Raw genomic sequence first — 14,352 nt, 5'->3', positions numbered from 1 at the left:
TCTCCTGGTTCTGATCATCATACTCTGGTTATGTAAGAAATTCACACTGTAGGAAGCTGGCTGAAGAGGAACATGTGAACTCTGTACTATCTTTGCAACTTCCCTCCAAGTCTAAAACGATTTCAAAATAAAAAGTTTTTTAAAAATGGATGGAAATGGAAAGCGACAAAGTTGACTCTTCCTCCTCATTTCCATCTGACTTTCTTTTCTTCGGAGATGTTCACGGAAGTACCTCCTCTGCTCTACTTGGTGAACCACGGAAGAGCACAGGACGGCGTGAGATGTGAGATTCACCCGCAGAGAACGTGAGGGGGACCTTCCCCCCAAATGGATATGTTCTGCCTTCCAGGGTTTGGCTAAGTTTTTCAGTTAGACTTGAACAAAACGAAGTCTTCACCTTCACATGTTCGCAAATTCCCAAACTGGTCTTTCTTGGACGGTGCCAAAGAACAGAACACTGGGTGTTCACAGACTCTGTCAACAAGTGAAAGATCTTCTGGAATGACTGACACTGACGGTGCAGGGCCGGGGTGGATAATGAGAGACAGGTTAGGAGTGGGGCGGGGTGTACGCGGGCCGGAGAGAAAAAAGCCCGAGAGGCAGCTATGTACTCTTAGTTGCCTCCTCGCCTAACAACCGTAAGTTGGGCTAACAACACCTTGAAGAACACTTTGCTTACGTAGCCCATACACATACCTCAAAGGATTTTATTATTTACATTTTATTGAGATTATATGTTACCACATTGTACAAAGAATAAGAAGGGTTAGACATACCCCCATTTTCACATTTCTTTTATTTTTTTTTTTAAAAGATTTTATTTATTGGACGTCTGGGTGGCTCAGTGGGTTAAGCCTCTGCCTTCCGCTCAGGTCATGATCTCAGGGTCCTGGGATCGAGTCCCGCATCGGGCTCTCTGCTCAGCAGGGAGCCTGCTTCCTCCTCTCTCTCTGCCTGCCTCTCTGCCTACCTGTGCTCTCTGTCTGTCAAATAAATAAATAAAAATCTTAAAAAAAAAAGATTGTATTTATTTATTTCACAGAGAGAGAGAGAACACAAGTAGACAGAGCAGCAGAGGGAGAAGCAGGCTCTCTGGTGAGCAGGGAGCCCGATGCGGGGCTTGATCCCAGGAGCCTGGGATGATGACCCGAGCTGAAAGAGCCACCCAGGCGCCCCAATTTTCACATTTCTTTTGAAGCATTTAGGTCCTCACTGTGAGTTCTTAGATAAGAGTAGGTAGCATCCATGCCTGTAATAAACCCTTAAAACAAGACAAAAACACTGTCCACCAAAACATATTATATGCCTGTTTTTTGCCTCAGCAATTCTACTTATGGGACACGACCTTCAAGACATACTCACACAAGTATGGACCAGTACGCACACACGACAGTTAACTGTCGCTTGTTTATTTAAAAAAAACAACAAACAAAAACTCAAAGCACACCAAATGCTCATTAAAAGAATGCTCTGAGAGTACACTGTACAACAGGATACTCTGAGGCATTTAAAAGGAATAAATAGGGGCATCTGGGTGGCTCAATGGTTTAAAGCCTCTGCTTTCGGCTCAGGTCATGATCCCAGGGTCCTGGGATCGAGCCCCACGTCGGGCTCTCTGCTCCGTGGAGAGCTTGCTTCCTCCTCTCTCTCTGCCTGCCTCTCTGCCTAGTTGTGATTTCTCTCTGTCGAATAAATAAAATATTAAAAAAATAAAATAAAAAAATAAAAGGAATAAATAATGTAAATCTAGATGTACTGACCTAGAAAGATACTCATAATCTAGACTTAAGTTAAAACATAGACAAAGGATATTATGAGCCTACCCAAAGGAAGAGGTTTACTTGCATGTAAATGTCTAGAAAATACACAGAAGGATGTACATCAAACTTAAAGGAATATATGGAGGGAGGGACGCCTGGGTGGCTCAGCCAGTTAATTGTCTGCTTTTGGCTCAGGATTTGATCCCTGTGGGATGAGTCCCTCATCAGGGTCCCTGCTCAGTGGGGAGCCTGCTTCTCCCTCTGCCTGCCACTCCCCATGCTTGTGCGTGCGCTCTCTATCTCTAACAAATAAATAAATAAAATCTTTAAAAAACAAAACAAAACAAAACCAAAAAACCCTGGAATATATGGAGGGATCGTGGGGTTCTTATATCCTTTTTTAAAAATAGGCTGCCCAGGGCGCCTGGGTGGCTCAGTTGGTTAAGCAACTGCCTTCAGCTCAGGTCACGATCCCGGAGTCCCAGGATCGAGTCCCACATGGGGCTCCCATCTCTGCCGGGAGTCTGCTTCTCCCTCTGACCTTCTCGCCTCTCATGCTCTCTCTCACTGTCTCTCTCTCAAATAAAATCTTAAAAAAAAAAAAAAAAAAAAAAAAAAAAAAAGGCCGCACACCCAGAGTGGAGCCCAAAGTGAGGCTCGAACTCACAACCCTGAGAAGGTCCAAGCTGAGATCAAGAGTAGGACGCTTACCTCATTGAGCTACCCAGGCCCCTCATCTTAAGTCATTAAAAAAAAAACACCAGTAGGGATTATTTTTTTTAAACTTTAATTTTTTTTTAAATGAAAACAACACACAGGCAGTTGTGTTTCTCTACACCAGGAAAGAACAATCGGAAAAGGAAATCAAGGAGGCGGATTCATCTACAACTGCCTCCAAAGAACAAAATATTCAAGAGTAAATTTAATGGAGGTAAAATACTTGTACGCTGAAACTATAAGATGGTGCTAAAATAAGCTAAGACAGACGTAAATACACAGCAGGACCTCATGCTTTTGTGAACTGGAAAACTTAATACTGTGAAGATAGCAACATTGCCCGCTACAGAATCAGTACAAGCCCTAGCAACAGCTTTTTTTTTTTTTTCTTCCAGAAATAGAAAAACTGATCCTTAAATTCATATGGAAATGCAAGGGGCTCTGAATAGCCAGAGCATATGGAAAAGGAACAAAGTTGGAAAATTCACATTTCCCAATTTCAAGACTTACTATAAAGCCACAGTTATCAAAACAGAGTCAACTGACACAAGGACAGACATACAGACTAATGGGGAAAAAAAACTAAAGGTCCAAAACTAAATCCTCAAAAAAAAAGGAAAAACAAAAAAACAAAAAAAACCCCCACATATATGACCAATTGATTATTTTAAAAGGTGCAAAGACCATTCAATGGGGGAAAGAGAGACCCTTCAACAAGTGGGACAACTAGTTACCCAAATACAAGAGAATTTAGTTGGACCCCAACCTCATACCTTATAAAAAATTACATCAAAATGGATTAATACACTAAACATAAGAGAGAAAAACACAAAATTCTTGGAAGGAAACATAGGGACAAATCTTCCTGACTTTGGTTAGGTAGCAATATTTAGATAGGACATCAAAAGCATGAGAAACAACAGAAAAAAAATCACTTGGACTTCATAAAAATAAAAAACTTCTGTATGTCAAAGGAAATTACCAAGATAGTGAAAAGACCAGAATGGGTGAAAATATTTGGAAATCATATACCTGACAAGGGTCTAGTATCCAGAAGATATAAAGAACTCTTACAACTCAACAACAAAAAGGCAACCCAATTTATTTTTTTAAAGATTTTATTTATTTATTTGACAGACAGAGATCACAAGTAGGCAGAGAGGCAGACAGAGAGGGGGAAGCAGGCTCCCTGCTGAGCAGAGAGCCCAATGCGGGGCTCGATCCCAAGACCCTGGATCATGACCTGAGCCGAAGGCAGCAGAGACCTTAACCCACTGCGCCACCGAGGCGCGCCACCCCCCCCCAATTTATTTTTTTAAAGAAGACCCAATTTAAAAATGGCCAAAGAGAGTGCCTGGGTGGCTCAGTCAGTTAAACGTCCGACTCTTGATATTAGCTCAGGTCAAGATCTCGGGGTCCTGGCATCGAGTCCCACATCGGGCCCCCCTGTCCAGGGGGGAGTATGCTTCTCCCCCTGCCTCTGCTTCCCCCCGGCTTGTGCTCGCTCTCTCTCAAATAAATAAAATCTTTAAAAAATAGAAATAAATAAAAATAGACAAATTTTAGAATTGATATTTCTCGAGAGAAGATATACAAATGGCCAGTAAGCACATGAAAAGACGATCGATATCATTTGTCCCTAGCGATGTGCAAATCATAACCACAATCGAGTACTACTTCATAGTCACAAGGATGCTACAATAAAGAAAAAAAGGAAAAACACCTGTTGGCAAGGATGGGGAGAAACTGGAACGCTGCATGGGAATATAAATGTAAATGGTACAATGTCTGGGGAAAACAGCTGGACAGTGTCTCAAAAAAGTTAAATAGAATTAGCATATAACCCAGCAATTGCACGTCTAGATACATACTTAAAATAACTGAAAACAGGGACCCAAATACTCATGTTCATAGCAGTGTTATTCGCAATAATCAGTAGGTGGTAAAAACCCTAGATGTCCATCTACAGATAAATAAATTTAAACACTATAGCATATCCATACAATCCAGACGGAATACTATTCAGTCGTATGCCACAGCACGGGTGAGCCCTGAAAACACGTTAAGTAAAAGAAGGCGAACAAAAAATATTGCGTATTACACAATTTCATTTATAGGACAGATCCCGAATCAGTAAATTTAGAGAGACAGTAAGCAGATGAATGGTTGCCAGAGACTGAGGGAGGAGGGAATAAGGAGTTACTGCTTAACAGGTATAGGGTTTCCTTTTGGGGTCATAAAAATGTTTGAAACTAGACAGGGGGGCAGCTATGCAACACTGTGATGTGCTGAATGCCACCGAATTGTTCGTTTTTAAATTATTCACTTTTACGTGTATGAATTTCATGTCATTGAAAACAAAAATACTACTGAAAAAAAATAATACACGGGTAAGAGCAAAACAGTAATTTCCCATGAGTCACCTTCCGCTGAAATAGTAAGATGGTGGTACAAATGCGGATGGGCGCCTTCTGCATCCAGATACCTCCCTGGGGAGCAGTCTGGATGGATAAAGGACTGTCACCAGGGAAAATGACACATACTCAAAACCAGCGACTGTTCATAAGCACTGGCTCTGGGGGCTGCCTGAGAAACAGCCCAGAATGAGCGCTGAGAGGTCACACAGCCCTCTCTCTCCAAACTTCATCTACAGCAATGGACACCCAAAGGTGTCCCTCACCCTCTTCTACAGGGATGGAAAGAGAACAACGGGCACTCCGCCACCCACACAAGGACCCGGGGCAGGGACTTGGGAATGATCTATTGATCTGCGATGAAAGTGGTTTGTTAACATTTTACCAATCTCTAGAAATTAACATCTCCCCTGTTCCCTCAACACAGCTCCTCTCAGGGGTCATCAATCAGGAAACACATCCTCAGCAACAGGATGGCTGTGTACTTGACTCTCCGGGTCTTGTCCTTTTTTTGTGGTGGTGGAGTTTAGGGGGGAGGGAAAAGGGGTGCTCCCGCCAAAGCAGGAAGTCTCCCCTGCAGGGTGCTTGCATGGCAAGAGAAATTCACACCAGAAAAAGCACTGTCCTTTTAGCCACTCATTTTCTGGGTCCTATAAATTACCTCTTTGTTAAATTACTCCTTCTCTCGACAGGTACCAACAACTGCATTTTAATTTAAGCTGTCTGCTTTGGCCATCTCCATGGGGTTATCGGGAAATGAGAACTTCAGCTCAAACAGCAGCTTTTCAAAACTCCTTAAAATCGAAAGGCTTCTCGGATAAGAATGACAACTTCAGGTTCTGTATCTTCACTTGTTAATTCTCTTGATGAGAATAAGCAGGTCATCGATACAAAGTGGCAAAATCAAAAGCGTTTCTCTTATGTTCGAGGAAGCTGGGATAAGAGGAACAGGGAACCTAAACTCTCCCTATTTTCATGTTCAATTATCCACATTCTTCCTCATTTTAAGGGTCACTATTACATATTCCTAATGCTGTTTAAAAAAACTCTAGACCCTAACAGCTGAAACCCCATTCGATATTTTTAAATACTGAAAAATATCTACACTTGTTGATCTCAGTTTAAGGAATAAAGAAAAAAAAGGCTCGTGAATTCTCCACTTCACTGCACTGGCTTTCAAGACATTTTATAAAATATAAACCAGCTCAAGCTTATTAGCAATTCGAGATTTTACAGTGTTTCTGCTTCCCTTCAATCCTTGGCAGGGCTGGTTTCCATCACTTCCTCAGGAGTTCTTAAAATGAGAACCCTCTGTTAAGGTTTAGATTTAGAGACTTACAAAGTCAAAAAGAAATCATAACTCCTGCACTTTTAATCATCCATCCTCCTGGTCGATGATTTACCCCGTACTTCCCACCAGGAAATGAAGAAAGTTTTGAGAAACGAGTTATTCCCAATGTAAATCTCCAGTCAGCCTCTGTCAATCATGTGAGTCTTTCCCCCGGGGTAGCCTTTCTCCACCCCCTGCCTGAAAACTACACTACTATTTAATTGCTTTGTGACTTCACATTTTATTAAGAGGCAGAAAAAACATAAAGAGCTAAAACAAGGAGATAAGCCCATGGCCGTAAATTGTCCCCTTAAGCAATGAAACCTGCCTCTCTGGCACAGTAAGGTGGGCATTGTGAAAATCCCCTGACAAGTGCCACTCTGTGGGAGTCCTGGGTCCCCATCACTTACAGAAACCCTCCAGGTCTCTGGAGTACAGCGCCTTAGATCAGAACCCGGGGAGGTCAGCCACCCTCTTCCCACTGCCAGCGTGAAGGGCACAGCCTGCGACTCACTGTGCTCTCTGACCCAGCCCACCCCGCAGTGTCTTCTATTCTCATGACCCCCACCCCCTCACAAAAAAGAGGCAGAAGAGAATGAGTGGTGAAAAATCCTATTCCCAGACGGCACCCCAATGTGTGAGCCTCTCTCCCCAGAAATCAGCCCACGTGGTCTCTAACCCAGGGAAAACATCTTCGCTGAAGGTGCACCCTCATCCACGGACAAGAGTATCCCCTTTCCCACCCCGCTGGCTTCCCTTCTGAGTCCCTGTTTCTTCCTTTGCCGGAGGACGGAAACCCTTATCAGATTATACCACACTCCTGAGTGTGCCGGAGCCCCTGCCCTCAGGAAGATTACATCCAGTGACTCAGGCAAGCCAAGCAGGACGTGGGGTTTCAGGCCCCGGGCAAAGATCAATTAGTAACTTCTCTAGCATGTTGCCAGCTAGGAAACGAAGGCTTCGAAGCCTACTGATGTGTGTAAGACAGTGGGTTTATGACATTGTTCCGGAAAAGCATGCAAGTATTTGCAGGGGGTGGGGAGGGGAGAGAGAGAGAATGAGAATGCGCACGCGCGCGTGTGTGTGCGTGTGTCTGTGTGCACACATACATGCATATGTAAAGATCTAAGCATAAAAAAGCCTGGCAGGACAGACAATAAACTTAGAAGTGGTTATATGAAGGGTTGATCCAGAAGGTGAAATCCAAGTCAGGTTTTTTTCTCTGTGTACATGTTTTCTGGCAATGGGTAGGTCTCAATTTTATCATTAATTTTAACGATGAAAGGTAAAAGCTGGAAAAGAATGGTGACCGGTCTTTCCAAAGCACAAATCAGAACACATGGTCTACACCGAGGCATATTCCTCTCTCTTCTAAATGCAAGAGGCAGTTAAGGAAAAGCAATTTAGTCAATGGAATGTGGAAGTTTCATGATTTCAGTAAGTTTTTAAGAAGCAGGACACAGAATATCTAAAACAGGATTGCCTAAAATATCCATCTGGCTTAGCAGCATTTGACATTGAAAAAATGCAGCAAGTACTTAAGTTGGTAACATCATGTCTTCCTTCAAGCCATGGGAAGTGACCCCAGGAGGATTCCCTCCTGGTCCTGGGCCAGCACACTCATGAGCAATTTGGCTCAAGTCAATGAACAGTTCCTGCATTTACTTTTTGCAAAAGGACTACCCAAGGAATGATGAACAAAGAAACAAGAAACAACAACAGAGTCCTGAAGGAATTTGGGTTGGAGCGCTCTTTTTAAAAAAAAAAAAAAAAAAAGACAAAACTTGCAATTGGCTACTTCATGTCTTCATGCGCGGAAAAATTAATTTGCATTTGCATTTCAAACTGTACTTCAAATTCAGTGTTACACAGATGAAATATTTAAAATCATGAAATAAAACCATAAAACAACAATAACACAACATAGGTGAATGCCCGTGCAGTCTGTGGTTGGACACGCAGATATTCATTCTTTCTACAGATGCTGCAAAACGCCAGAAACCTAGCTGCAGAGAACAGAGACTCAGCCCATTCCCAGGCTAGCGAAGAAAACAGGACAAAGTAAATCAACGCAAAGTAATTGCATACTGGTAAGTCTCAAAGGGGATAAAAAGGGATTATGAGATGGAGAATGCCAGAGGGAATGACCAAGCCTGGACAGGAGGGCACTCTCTGAGAACCAGAAAATGACAAGGACAGGGAACCACTGACATGCACTTCTGTGCACGGGGTTGAAGATCTTTGCATAAATCAACCCATTTACACCTCCCAGCAGGTCTGAGATAAGGAAGGACTATTATGATGATGATGGTGATGTTCCAGGGATCCAAGGGCATGGAGCTGGGGAATGGGAAAGCCAGGGGGACCCAAGCAGCCTGCTCTGGGGTTCTCTCTTGGGAACTGCATCTCTGAACGAGACAGTGTCAACCATAAGCATGTGAGCACAAGCGTGAGCCCAAGTGGGTCTGTGCATGTATGTGTGTGTGTTCACAAACAAAGGAACAGCTCCTGCAGAATCCTGGGGGGCAGGAAAGATGTTGGCACGATCCCTGGAATGGAAAGGAGGCCAGGGGTGCTGGAAGACGGTGTTAGACGGAGAGTAACAGAGACGAGACTGCAGATCAGGCAGAGCTGGGTCATGTCCGGCCTTGGAGGCCACAAGGAGGAGACTGCCAGGACAGCCCAGGCAGGGGTGTACCGGGAGGGGACGACACTTGAAAGAGGTCATTGTACTGTGCAAGGGCAGACTGTAGGGGGAACACTTCCCAGCCTGCCAGCTTCCTAGTTAGTCTGTATGGGGACCACAGGGAAAAAATTTCACTACCAAAAATTAAATATTTGCTTCCTTTTCAAAACACCATACAGAAGTCAAAGGACATGAAAACTTGCAAGATTTTTATAACAGAAGATATTTTATAATAAAAACACTCTTGCACATCAGTAACGAGGAAAAGCAAATGTCTGTCTGGAGATGGGGCAAGGGACAGGAACTGAGAATTCACAGAAGGAGAAAAATTAGTGGCTCATAAATACAGGACAAACGTCCACTTGTCCACAAAACTGGATAAAGTTTTTTTTAAAAATTCTATTTTAATATTAAGAAGAGTCTGGAGAAAGGATCTCTTGCATGCTGTCAGTGGAATCTGTAAACTGGTTCAGATTTTTTAGGTAACAGAGATCAAAAACCTTTCCTGAATTTATATTAAAGATCATGACGAGCAGCCTCAAAAATAGTTAGGAGCGTACGCACGGACGTGTTACGGTGACAGACGGTGATGAGCTCTGAGCAGTGAATGAACTGGTCAAATCAGTCCGTGGTACACCTGAGACTAAAATAACACTGCATGTCCATCACACTTCAATAAGAAAATTTATGCCGCCATGACCACTGATACGGAGAGAAGTTTACAGTATACCAAGAAAAGCAAGTTGAAGGGCGCCTGCGTGGCTCAGTCGGTGAGTGTCAGACCCTGACTGCAGCTCAGATCATGATCTCAGGGTGGTGGGATCGACCTCCGTGTCGGGATCCAAGCTCAGTGCAGAATCTGCTTGGGATTCTCTCTCTCCCTCTGCCCCTTCCCCTGCTCTCTCTCTCTCTAAAATAAATATATAAATCTTAAAAAAAAAAGAAAGAAAAGCAAGTTACATTTTTATATTCAAAAATCTTATTTATATTTAAAAATCTTATTTTATATTTAAAAATCATACACACACAGTGAGGCCTCTGGAAGAAGGTTAACAGTGGGTATTTAACGGTGGTAGGATTACGCATGTTAAATACGTCTTCTTTGTCTACATATCTTTTACTTTCTACAGCCAATATACACTGCTATGACAGTAAGCGAACTAAGCAAACTATCTAGATCACCACATAAAAAGGCTAAATTGCCTAGTACAGGGGGCGACAGACAGGAGGCAGTGTAGACTGAAGATGAATCAGGAAACCGTGTGGTAGAAAGGGACTTCCAGAAGCATCTGTGTAGTCTGAAACTTCATTTCACAGATTAAGAAGTCATCGACCCTCTCCCCACTTCACGTACTCTGTGCCTGACGATTAGCACAGCCCCCGACAAGGCTCATTAAGCCACCCTGCACCGTGTGGCAAGAGTGTGTAGATACGGTCACTGCAGTTCTCAGTTTCTGAGTGACATCATCTGGGTCCTGCCTCTGGGGCCACAAAAGTCTTTAAAGGCAGCGCCTTGGATCCCTGGTCCATTTCACACCAGGACTCCTCTGATTAGTTCCTCTTTCTCAAATCAAAACTGCAAACCCACTGCTCTTAAGCTCAACAAATACTTTCGTCTCTCCCCATTCAGGAGTTACATTCAGGTCCTAAGTCTTGAGCGCCCTCAAATACCCCTTTCCAAGTCAAAGCATCTGAGTCTACATCCACCGTGTCTTCCCTCCCTCCTCGCTGCAAGGAGAAAGCACCCTTCCTCCTCCTCCACCTCCCCACCCCCGGCCCCAGGTGGCCTCCCACTTTGCTCCTGCCTTTTCTAGCACGTTCTAGAGCTGGGTATCGACCCCTGTCCCTCCCTCAGCTTTCCAGTATGTCACGAAGCACCAAGAATGAGGGTTTAGCGTCAGAAAGCCTGGGTACACACCCGGCTCTGCCACTGACCACTTCCATGAGCTGAAGTGAGGAGGTCACTTAATTCCGCCTCCATGAAGCAAGGTTAATGACAGCTGGTCCAGCTCCTTGAGGCTCTATCGTGAGGATCCCGCGAGGTAAGGCGTGGGAAAGTGCTCCATGAGCTCATAAAGCACTTTGGCATTCCACTGATTTCACATGCCTGTTATTACTGTCTCCATGTTACCTGGGACCGGTCGGCTCCCGCTGGGGCAGGGATGGCTTACGTGTCACCTTCCGGTTCCCCACAGTGTCAACACCAACGACACAGCTGTGTGAGCACTTTAGCTCTTACTGTGAATTACAAATTTGGTAATAATCGTACGTCACTGCAAATTATGTATAACCTTTTTTCTTAGAAATTATAGAAGCATGGACTTTTTTTTTTTTTTAAGAGTATTTATTTTGAGAGAGAGAGAGAGAGCGCGCATGAGCAGGAGAGGCAAAGGGACAGAGATTCTCCCACAGACCGCGGGCTCATCACAAAGCCTGAGGCGTACCCCGACCTCACAACCCTGAGACCTCACAACCTGAGCTAAAATCAAGATTCGGATGCTTAACCAGCTGGGCCACCCAGGGGTGCCTGAGCATGGACTTCTGGAAGACAGTACTAGCCAACAGTTACCTGAGCACATACCAAGAGTCAGCTATCACCTAGCAGCCCCGTGAGAGAGGTTCCGTATTATTTCCATTTTACTGATGGGAAGACTGAGGCAGAGTAGCTCAGCTGCGATTTGAACCCAGACACCTAGCGCTAGCGCCCATGTTCTCTCACCCACTGTCCTGAGACTCCTTTGTGACAAGGACTGATGCAGAGAGCGAGAAACCAGGCAGGAGGCCGGCTCTAGAGTACGAGAGGTGGGCGGCCCGGAGTCGTTTAACAAATGAACTTACTCAAATTGCCGACAGCCAGTGTTGCTGAGGGCTTAGGGTCATCAGGCATTTCTTTTTTTTTTTTTTAAGGATTTTATTTATTTATTTGACAGACAGAGATCACAAGTAGGCAGAGAGGCAGACAGAGAGAGACGAGGAAGCAGGCTCCCTGCTGAGCAGAGAGCCCGATGTGGGGCTCGATCCCAGGACCCTGGGACCATGACCTGAGCCGAAGGCAGAGGCTTTAACCCACTGAGCCACCCAGGCGCCCACCAGGCATTTCCTGATGCCACTAGTTAGAATACAAACTGGCACGGCCTGTTGAGAAGACCATTAGCGGAGTGAATCAGAAACCGGAATGGAGCATTCCCACATTCCCGCTGACTCAGCCGAGCCGCTCAGAGTGGGGTGTCCTCGGGAAAGAAGCACGCATGTGCACGAGAGCTGCACAAAATGAGACAGGCCAGGGAAGCCGGAGTGCGTCACCGTGTAAGTGAACAGCACACACTTAAAAAAGGATGCTATAAAGAGGAATAAGCATTTGCGTTTTTCCCCCCAGGTTTTATTTAGTTCTTTGAGAGAGACAGAGATAGCGCCAGAGACGGCAAGAGAGAGCACCAGTGGGGAGAAGAGGGAGAAGCAGACTCCCCACTGAGCAAGCAGTGGGGCGCGATCCCAGGACCCCCGGGATCACGACCTGAGCCGAAGACAGACGCGTAACCGACTGAGCCACGCAGCGGCCTGAGGAATAAACATCTTCTTAAGGAAAAGAGGTATGCAAAAAAAAAAAAAAAAAAAAAAGCCAAGCTCATCGAACCGGTTCAAGTTCTGAGTGGGCTTACCAGCTGCGTGAGCATGGGCGAGCCATTTAATTTCCCTGCCCCTCAGTTTTCTTACGTTTAAATGGGGATAACAAAAGAGACACTTCACCGGCTTGTGAGAATTCAGAAATTAATACATGTCAGGTGCTGGGGACAGAGCCCGCCATAAGGCAAGCCTGTGGTAAAGGTTACTCGCTTTGCAAATATCTAGCAAGTTGGCACACATAACACTCAGGCACAACACACACAGACACACGTCATCACCAATATCTGTATATAAATATTACACGTAATGCATCTAAATTTGAACACGGATTTTCTCTGGAAGTGGAAAGACAGGTTTTTTTTTTTTTCCCTCCTTTTAAATTCACTGTATGTCTGAAATTCTCTTTACTCGACTGAAGCCAGCAATATATTAACACTGAAGTATCTCCATTTTTTCCGAGTGGCCTGAGTAATCCTCCTTTCCGTCTACTCACTTTCCCTAACATAATCCACTCCATGCATATTGTGTTTACGGAAATAGGGTACTTCTACTGATTTAATCCGAGGAGTAATACGTTTTCCCCTTGATTCTTGAGAGCCAAGCAGCTAGCTCATATTTCATCCTATAAAAGTCTCTCCTGCCCTCTTGCGCATTTACGGAGGAAGAGCGCTCCACAAGGCTTATGAGAGCGTTACAGCTGGGGCGGGGGGGGGGGGGGCACTGGATCAAGGGCTCCAAAGAGCAAAGGTAAAGGGGACAAACACGACAGCCTCAGGACAGCCATACGGAAAAAGTCCACCTCACCTCAGTCAGGTCAGGCCAGAAGATGACTGTGATCAGCGTCCCGGCCCCATGGACGATCTCCCTCGTGTGGTCCAAAGACGGAGGCAATTCAGCTGTCCAGCAGGCCGTCCGGCCGTGCGACGATCATTCTGAAAGGAAAGGAAGCTTGGTGAGGTTTGAAATGTGGGGGAGCCATATCCTTGCGGGGCCCGGGACCTGCAGGAGAGGGGACTCAGTCAGTAGGGACGGCCGCGGAGTGGAGAAATCAGAGGTAAGTCCTTTTCCAGGCTGGGGTGGGGATGGCGGGTGGAAGGTACAGCCCAGCATGACAGACGGCCCAGGAGAGGATGCAAACAGGGTGTCCTTTGCTCTCAGGACAAGCTTAGCGGCTTGCTCTCGGGGTACGTCCCCGTCCCTTCGAAGATGAGGGCTGGTCCCTCCCAGATTTCCACCATTAGCCCCCACGGCTGTTCCTGTACCGGCCAATCCGTACAGAAGGCGGCTCGCTAACACTGTCCATTTGTACATCTCGGTGTCCCTGTAATTTCGGAGTTGGACCACTCCGTCAGAAGCACGCGGCCTTTCTCAGAAAACTCGTTCCATTGAGGACTTTCTCTGTGCACGAAGCTCCCTGGGATTCCAACCTTGGGATGGTTTTCCAGCCATCCCTCCTTGTGGGAGCCCCTCCGTGCCCCTGTCCCTTGCAATGTCCCGCAGCTCTGTGCTTCTTCCTCACCCGCACCCACCACTACCCTCCAGATACGTGGCACCCCAGCTGCCCCCAGCAGCAGCCTCGGGCCTGGCCTCGCCCCACACGTCACCGCCCGCCCAAGTTCCCCCACAGCGCAGCTGCTCCCTTCCTCCGCCTACCTGTGCCCCCTCAGCAGCCCCCCTCCCCCGGGTCTCAGTTCTCTGGACCACGAAGTGAAGAACGGACTAAAATGGTCTCCATCCTCATTGTGCTTGGAAGTCAGATGTTGCTGCCCTTAAATCCTGGCCCAGCCGCTCCCCGCCTTCCCGCGGAGCGCAGTCTGCCAC

The 14,352-nt window shown here is 45.8% G+C and overlaps 1 protein-coding gene across 3 annotated transcripts in view; it reads right to left on the bottom strand.

Annotated features, from left to right (window-relative positions):
- KANK1 (KN motif and ankyrin repeat domains 1) overlaps positions 1 to 14,352 on the bottom strand; it is a 198,668-nt gene that overhangs the window by 116,094 nt on the left and 68,222 nt on the right. For all 3 annotated transcript variants that reach the window (XM_046022154.1, XM_046022156.1, XM_046022155.1), the window contains exon 2: positions 13,336 to 13,463. The gene's annotated coding sequence lies outside the window, so the exon portion shown is untranslated. The remainder of the gene's footprint in view (positions 1 to 13,335; positions 13,464 to 14,352) is intronic.

Source organism: Meles meles, chromosome 11 (assembly GCF_922984935.1).
Source record: "Meles meles chromosome 11, mMelMel3.1 paternal haplotype, whole genome shotgun sequence".
NCBI classification, from domain to species: Eukaryota; Metazoa; Chordata; class Mammalia; order Carnivora; family Mustelidae; genus Meles; species Meles meles.
Note: the sequence above shows the minus strand (reverse complement) of the source record. Positions and strands in the feature narration are given on the sequence as shown.